Below are 10,190 nucleotides of genomic sequence, written 5' to 3' on the forward strand. Positions count from 1 at the left end.
CATTAAAGAAATATTTCCACTTGCAATAAATATATATAAGTAAATATATCTTTCTTTAAAATTTTTAAAATAATCATATTTATAATATTTTTTATTTATGTGTGTTGTGTACCTTCAGGAATGCGTATATAAATTAATTGAAAAAAGCAACAATAAGGTCAATCAAGATGAGTTGATGTTAAATCCAACGATGATTACCTGTAACAAAAAGAAAACTATATTAATCATACAGTCATAGATCCGATCCTAAAATACAAGTCGCCAAATTAACAGATGCACTATTAAATATAATTTCCTATTTTTTTATCAAATCTCTATTTCAGGTTGCATAAAATTAAATTTAAACGCGTGATTTTATATTATATATAATAATTAAAAAATAGAAAAGCTATACGAAAATATTACAAAACTAAAAAAAAAAAAAAATAAAATCTATTTTAATTATTGTGAATTACTTTTATATACCGCGTTCCTTTACACACAGAAAATTCCAAATATAATAATATTCGATCAAAATTAAAAATTGTAAAGACAAAAAGGTAAGAGAAATTATTGTGAAGTTTAACGAACGTTAATTGAGTTTAATATCTAAGAAAAAAGGAAATCTAAATAGTTTTGACTCTATTAACAAACAAAAATCTTGTGCATCTTTTAAACTATTCAAGTATGAGTTTGGCGTAACAAGGAGATGGAATGGTCCATCATCTCCAAATACAATTACAAATTAATGACGAGCAAAAGAGTAATATAATAAAATATAAAAAATGACTAAAGAGCTATTCTCGAAAAGTTCGAACTTGCTGTTGAACTTTTGAAAATAACTCAATAGTCTATGTAGTTGCCCTCTTCAGCCACAATTAAGTGGGGGCCTCTTCGGCAATTAGCCTCTTCGGCATTTAGCCTCTTCTTTCTTCATCCCTGAAAACTGCATTGGACATTTTCTACGAAAATGCGAGCAAGATAAAATCTCTCATACATTTTTTTGCAAATTAACTCGTATTTTGTTTGATGATTCTAATTCTCAATTATGAAAAAATTAATTTACATTCTCCGTTAGTTATTCAAGCTCGTGGACCAACAATGAACTTAGAGTTCATTGAAATATACACGAGCACAATTAAACGAATGTCCAAGCAGATAATTATACTCGATGACCTAATAACACGTCGCATTTTTACTATCCAGTAATAAAATCGAATTGAAATAAAAATAATACTATAAATGCAATGCATTTTCTTGCAATATTTTTATTCAATTTATTCTTTATACTGAATTATATCAAATATTCGAAGAAGAATAAATCGCGATAGTGCGAAGTGTTAGTTATAATACTTAAAACTAAGTATCAATTCATCAAAGGTTTTGCGGATTTGATTTCGACTCTATCTCGTTCGAGATAGAATCGAAATAGAAATGAATTTCTTAAATGGTTGCAAATCCCTTTGAATCATGATACATAATAAAAATTACAGAAGAGTCGCAAAATAAATTTACAAAGCAAACATAAGAGAATGAAATGATATAATTTTGCAACAGTTCTGTATAAACCAGGAGGCGAAATTTCCACTCCGGAGTGGAAGCAAACCTCGTGCCTTTCCTGGATCCTACCTACTTAAAATTAAAGTTTTCACATTCGCTCAAAGAAGTATGCTACCTGCCTGCCAATTACCCATATTTAAAAAGAGCAAATACACATACGTACCCACCCACCCACTCCACGATTCTCTCACATACCACCAGGGTGCAAAAGCCTAAACTAGAGAGCATGCCCCGGGGCACCTCCGACACCCTAGTTCAAACGCGTGTTTTCTAAACTTATGGGAGTACGTACCAATGCTGTAATCGACTGCCAAGGCTAGTGATTATTGCCATAATGACTAAAGCAAAAATACTGGTACATACTAGTATATATCAGCATACTAGTAATATACGAGTATATCAAAGTTTCTGCAAATAAATGCAGCAACTCTACTATGCAAAACGATTTGAAAAAAAAAATGAGAAAAATTTAATATAAATAGAAAAATACCACCATGTGTATTTCTCATATTACACCTAACTTTAGGTGTGCTATAATAAGTAGTATTCTAAGTGATAAATAATGCATTAATTAAAAACTATCACGAAACGATGTACAGTACACACTACCTAATACGCACATACAGGTGTAAAGTACATCGTGCAACCACTAGCACAATAACAGCCGCCAATAGGGGAAGAACTTAAAACTAAACCTATACTAACCGTTTCTCACCCATACGAGTAGCACCTGGGCACACGCATAGATGAGAACGCAGAAAGTATAGGGGGGAGAAACGGGAGATTAGTATATTAGAAGCTGAAAATCCTAATCTAAAAAATATGATTAAAAACACATCAATATATAATACATAAATACATTTTTATAAAAATTTATCTAAGCGGCTAAGGACTCTACAATTTATTGGATAAATAATAACTTTTAATATCTTTTAATATCTTTTAATATCTTTTAATATATTTCAAAACCTCGGACGACTCCTTTCATTAAGTTGGCTGTTCTAATAAAAGAACTGGGCTTTGAGCCACCACTTAACTGCTAGAATCTATCCGTCGCGAATGTGTTTGTTTTCTTGCTCATTTATTTATAATATCGAAGTATCGATATATCAAAATTAATAGCGATTAGATAAACTAAGTACGAAGCAATGCATGTAAGACATTTATTACATGCTATTCTGGACGAAAACGAGTAAATTAATGCTCGGTTTCACCACTACTAACCACGAACAAAACAAGTAATAAAAAAGAAAGTGCATTAATTAATTGCACTATTAATTAATGAATTTAACCTGTGAGACAAGAAAACCTATCCTGAACTAATAAAACATACAATACAATACAATACAATACAATATACAATTTTCATGAGTAACTCCTAGAAAGGAATTACTCATGTGCTCGTCAATAATTTATTGGAATAATTACAACCGGTAACTCGTGCCGATTAGGACCTTTCATCCTCGACATGATTGAGCACCGGAGGGACTTTAAATTTTTTGACTCACTGCGTAAGAAGTTCTGCGATGGCTCCAAAACACTCCTACTTCGCAGCAAGTATTGTAGTCTGCTGATCGAAGATCCATCGAAGACCCATTGAAGATCCATCGAAGACCCATTGAAGATTCATCGAAGATCCAACGAAGATCCATCGAAGATCCAACGAAGATCCATCGAAGATCCAACGAAGAATTCATTCCACATCTTTGAAAAGTAAGGAAATCCATCGTCTTATCTGTAATATAAAATAGAACATAACGATAAGTTATCTGCAATATAATCCAAAATCATATAAAATAAAATCGAATAAAATATAAATAAAAGTAGATACTTACAATGCATTCCAATGGGATGAAATTCAATTGCACCATGGTGATGCACCTCGCGTGAATCTAAAAACGCGGTATAAACGAAAATAAGGAACTATAGATGAGTTTCTTATCGCGAAACCGAAATTTTATTATACGGCGAACAACACTGATTCTAATTCGCGTATGATTTTAATTTATTATGCGCCCGATCACTGATTCTACAACTGCTTCCAAAGACTGCTTTGCACACAGTCAATGCAAGTAAAAAAATCTTCATTGATGCACTGACTCTAATACGCGAACAGTCTGTGCGACTGTTTTAAAATAAAAATACAACTTCTCTCGAACAAAGTCTAATGCAATTACTGCTTTGGTCGCAGTTAATTTAATATGAAAAATTTCTAATACAATCGCGTAACACGAACGAATTGAAATGAGCGAACGAACGTGCTTCTAATCCGTGATTTTAATTATATTTAATCGATACAACACTCCCGTATATTGCTTCGCGCACGATTGCAATCTGAAACAGAAATAAAAAACAATACTATTAATATCATTACTATTACTGAAAACAATTAAAATGTTTGTTGAATTATTAAATACAAAAATATACTCACTTTGTATCTCCATCGATGAATGCACGATGGGTCTCCTACCCTTAGGATGACGATGACGATGCACTAACACTGATTCTACAACTGCATTACATGCAGTTAATTCAATTAACACTAGATTAATGGACTAACAATAAACCAATTTGACTCATATCAAATTTCTTTGCTAAATATGCTACATATATATAAAATTTTAATATTACTTTTTTAAAATATACGTTGATTTTTAATACCATAATGAAATATATGTAAATATTAATTCCTCCCCTCTACCCATTTCTTCATGCAAACAATTTTTGTAAGTTTTTAAAAAATAGTAAATGAAACAATAACGAAAAAATCTAGTGTTAAACGAATTTCCAAATGAATTTAATTAATAAATTGTAACACTATTCCAACGATGATCTGAAACAAAAATAAAAACAAGATTATATAGACCATTGATATAAAAACATTATTATAATTATTGAGAAAATGTTTTATATAAAAATTGACTTACATTTATTCTTCAGTGATGAATGCACGATGGGTATCCTACCCTTAGGATGACGATGGGCACACGTTTAAATCAAATAAAAGAAACTTGCGAGTTTCTTAACCGAGCAAACGAAACTTTAAAATGCGGCGATCAACACTGACTTTACTTTCCGATTCTTTTATATTTTTTTTTAACGATGCAACACACGAGTACCTCATTGCTTACACGCTCGATTGCAATGATGTTCTGAAACAGAAAAAGAAAAAGAGCAATTAATATCATCTTCGCAATAAAAAACCATTGAAATTATCATAGAAAGGTTTGATAGGAAAATATACTTACTTTTAGTCTTCATTGATGACTGCAGGATGGGTATCCTACCCTTAGGAGATGACGATGAATAAAATAAAATTAAATAAAACTCTGAAAAGCTGAAACATACTAAAACGATTATATTACATACAATTAAATATTACAATATTTCCTGAAATCATTCCTGAAGGCATTGCACACTTTCAAAGATATTTTATCATAAAGAATCAATATAAATTCAAGCAATATTAATTGCCTTAATCTCACTACTTGTATAATATTAATTAATAATTTTTTAAGGTATAATATAACTCAATAAAGAGTAATCTAAAAAATAAAACGTTTTTATACTATTCTATCTTGTGAAAAACTTATTAAAGTATTTAATGTTAGAATGTAGAAGTATTATACGTTAGATAACCTTAAAAATAAAATCAATAAATAGTTTAATACGTCACGTTCGTTAGATCATTACTCGTAGAAGGACGGAAGGGGAATGGAGATCGCTCTGTGTATATCTCGTAGAAGTATCGAATGCTCGGTGCTCGACTGTTTACGTTTCGATTTCGGTTGTCTTTCTTCTGTTATCACCTCGAGAAACTCCTACAAACATACATACACATTCATAATTATCTGTAGGTGAATGTTTTGTTTTCTATTCTCTCTCCCTCTCTCACTCTCGTTCTCACTCTTTCTATACATTTTATATGGTTTAAAAAAAGAATAACGCTTACCTCGATGAATACGAAGATAAAAAAGAGTAAACACAATTGTTAGACTGAGTATATGTATTCCTGCTGGACTGTCCTAATGCTCGGTACCTAAAAAAGGAAAAAAAAGATTACATATTAGTATAACAAAGAAAATCAAATATATGAGTGTATGTGTACGAACGGTTAACCTATACTTATGTATATATGCCTGTATGTGTGTGTGTATTAATTTAATACGAAATACGATCTTTGAAGACATAATTATGAAAAATAATTAATTAGAGCATCATTATAGATGGTAATAAGTATCGATATCGTGAAAATAAGTTGGAAATTAGAAAATAATATTGTTAAATAACATTGGTGAAATTGGCAGGAAGCCGAGATACATCGATGTTATATTCTCACAGATACCTTTCGAACTTTTTAATATTTCCTTTTGAAAACACTCACGTATGAAAATCTTATATGTAGCTATCGTTTGGTATATAATAGAAAGGTGTAAAATACTTTTCAATTACCTGAATTAAACAAGATAACGCAGTATGCTGGAACATATACACTTGACAGGATTCCAATATGGTGGCAGTGACGTATTACGAAAGGGGTCCACCCGCAAAAAGACAAAGCGTCATCTGATGACGTCACAGCTGCTTGATATTTTTTAATTTTTTCCATCTATTATAGAAAAATATCGAATAGTCAAAAATAGTATATTGGAACATAACAATTAATGAAATATATACTTTATTAAGCCAAACAATAAATTCGATCATTATAAGTCGATATCTATAGAAATGATGCCGTAAAACAAGATATATATGTAATTGCCTAGAAAAATGCATACCAATGTACATGGAATTTTTTTCTACGCAAATACTTTTTTATCCTCGACATTATCGTAATCTTTCGATTACATTTTTTGGAAGTCATTTGCTAGAAGAATCTATTAGTACATAGAAAAATTATTTACGTTAGAAAATATTTTTTAATTACCTGAGATTAACGGAACGACGTAGCATCCGTCCGATCTCCAGCACCGACGCCGCGAAAAGAAAGAGGAATGATCAGCAAAGAGCCCTGATTGGCTGATAATTATTGCAAAAGAAAAAGATGACCAATCAGAAATTCCCAATTACCATATAGAAATGTATTTCACGCACACAGCTTGCCCCGTCACACGTACGTAACTTGCCTTTCTTCATGACCACTCTAGTCAAGCTTGATATGATAATTTATTTATTAAATAAATAAAAAATTTATTCTATTTTACTATTTAAGGTACACGTATCTTGTTAATATTTAAAAAATAACGAAAAGAATAAAGACAATATGCACTATAAACACCGAACAGAAAAAAATACATAATTTATTTATTACGTAAATTAAATATCAATTTTATGAATTTTATAATTATCTAATTATTAATCCAATTAATAATTATTGTTATCTAATTTATTTTTCTATTAGGTGTATACGTTCCTTGTTAATATTTAAAAAATAACGAGTAAAATAAAGACAATATACACTAAAAACTAAATCACATTGCAACGTTCTGATTTAAACATTCCTTCAATTTTTATGTAATTGTTTAAACTAATATGCATTTGTTTTAACGTCCCTGTGCAATGATGACTTTGGATAATCAAATTTTCTTTCAGAAAAATATCACATTAAAATTATTTTATATTCAAAGTATGTTAATAAGTATGTAATGTTTAAACCAGTACATATGTGTTTAAACAATCTGAAATATAAAGAGATTGCATTTGAATATTAAAATAATTGTTAAATAATCGATAGGAATGTCTATTGTTGTTAAAAAGATCGGAATATATGATCTATGTACCGTCCCCTTCGAAATCCACCGTTGAAATAAGACGTTGTCCTCTATGAAAGTACTTTTATTGAAAGTTGTTTATATGACTTTGTTAACGTTGCGCATGTGTATAAAGTGAATAATCCATCTAATCGATAAATTTAAGATTATAACGTTATGATTTTCGTTTTTTATCATTTTTATGTATTTTTTTAATGCTCCTGCGCACTGAGGACTTCGAGGGTAAAATTTAGCTGCAATATAAGAAAAGTGCATTAATGCATTATAATAATTGAATTTTAATACGTAATGTACACGTATATGTAAATGAAAAAAGAAAGTACATTTCTCTAAACAATTATACAACCAATCTATTCAAACAATTAATAAACAATATACTAATGAAAAAAGTGAATTATTAATGTTTACCATTATAATAGAAGATAGCTGAGGTGTTTGCTTGTTTAAATACTAAAACATATTGCCTGGATTCATTTAAAATCTTGTAAACTCTTCTTTTATGTATGTTCTTGATACATAAAACGATAAGAAAGCCTTATACAAGCTGTGCTTTTCCAAATCTTCAAATACTTGCAAATCTGAAAATCATAAGATTGATTAGTAAAAATTGAACGAGTCTATACATGTAAAAAAAAGTATAAAATAACATAGTTTGGTATAATATAAGATAATTAAATAAATGGTGTTGTGTATACGTTTAACACATTCCTTGTAATATTTAAAAATAATGTGTAGAATAAAGACAATATATACTAAAACTTTATCACACTGCACAGAAAAACACAAAATATATTTATCTAATAAATCAAAAATAAATTTTATTTTCCTATTAGGTGTACACATTCCTTTATAATATTTAAAAATAAGGAATAAAATAAAGAGGTTATACACTGAAAACAACACGAAAAACACAATCGTATAGAAAAGAAACCTCGTTGCAGATATTTTTAAAACAATTGACATAAAGCACTGTAACCATCCTTAAAGAATGAAAATAACAAGAATTTTTCCATATCAATACAGAATATGGGAATTTATACTTTCATAGTTGGCATAAGAGATTTCAATTGTTTTGTTTCAATTTATTTTAATTCTTTAAGGATGGCTATATTGCTTTATGTCATTTGTTTTAAAGATTTCTATAACGTGGTTTCTTATCTATAGATTATGTTTCTCTGTGCAATGTGATGTTAATTGTCTTAAAAATATCAACAACGTGGTTTCTTTTCCATACAATTGTGTTTTTCTGTGCAATGTGACAAAGTTTTTAGTGTATATTGTCTTTGTTCTACACATTAGTTTTTAAATATTAACAAGGGTAACTTGATACTTTACTAATACAATCTTATGATTTTCAGATTTGCAAGTATTTGAAGATTTGGAAAAGCACAGCTTGTATAAGGCTTTCTTATCGTTTTATGTATCAAGAACATACATAAAAGAAGAGTTTACAAGATTTTAAAATGAATCCAGGCAATATGTTTTAGTATTTAAACAAGCAAACACCTCAGCTATCTTCTATTATAATGGTAAACATTAATAATTCACTTTTTTCATTAGTATATTGTTTATTAATTGTTTGAATAGATTGGTTGTATAATTGTTTAGAGAAATGTACTTTCTTTTTTCATTTACATATACGTGTACATTACGTATTAAAATTCAATTATTATAATGCATTAATGCACTTTTCTTATATTGCAGCTAAATTTTACCCTCGAAGTCCTCAGTGCGCAGGAGCATTAAAAAAAATACATAAAAATGATAAAAATACGAAAATCATAACGTTATAATCTTAAATTTATCGATTAGATGGATTATTCACTTTATACACATGCGCAACGTTAACAAAGTCATATAAACAACTTTCAATAAAAGTACTTTCATAGAGGACAACGTCTTATTTCAACGGTGGATTTCGAAGGGGACGGTACATAGATCATATATTCCGATCTTTTTAACAACAATAGACATTCCTATCGATTATTTAACAATTATTTTAATATTCAAATGCAATCTCTTTATATTTCAGATTGTTTAAACACATATGTACTGGTTTAAACATTACATACTTATTAACATACTTTGAATATAAAATAATTTTAATGTGATATTTTTCTGGAAGTAAATCTTATTATGCAAAGTCATCATTGTACAGGGACGTTAAAACAAATGCATATTAGTTTAAACAATTACATAAAAATTGAAGGAATGTTTAAATCAGAACGTTGCAATGTGATTTAGTTTTTAGTGTATATTGTCTTTATTTTACTCGTTATTTTTTAAATATTAACAAGGAACGTATACACCTAATAGAAAAATAAATTAGATAACAATAATTATTAATTGGATTAATAATTAGATAATTATAATAATTCATAAAATTGATATTTAATTTACGTAATAAATAAATTATGTATTTTTTTCTGTTCGGTGTTTATAGTGCATATTGTCTTTATTCTTTTCGTTATTTTTTAAATATTAACAAGATACGTGTACCTTAAATAGTAAAATAGAATAAATTTTTTATTTATTTAATAAATAAATTATCATATCAAGCTTGACTAGAGTGGTCATGAAGAAAGGCAAGTTACGTACGTGTGACGGGGCAAGCTGTGTGCGTGAAATACATTTCTATATGGTAATTGGGAATTTCTGATTGGTCATCTTTTTCTTTTGCAATAATTATCAGCCAATCAGGGCTCTTTGCTGATCATTCCTCTTTCTTTTCGCGGCGTCGGTGCTGGAGATCGGACGGATGCTACGTCGTTCCGTTAATCTCAGGTAATTAAAAAATATTTTCTAACGTAAATAATTTTTCTATGTACTAATAGATTCTTCTAGCAAATGACTTCCAAAAAATGTAATCGAAAGATTACG

Source organism: Polistes fuscatus, unplaced genomic scaffold (genome assembly GCF_010416935.1).
Source record: "Polistes fuscatus isolate 324 unplaced genomic scaffold, CU_Pfus_HIC Scaffold24, whole genome shotgun sequence".
NCBI classification, from domain to species: domain Eukaryota; kingdom Metazoa; phylum Arthropoda; class Insecta; order Hymenoptera; family Vespidae; genus Polistes; species Polistes fuscatus.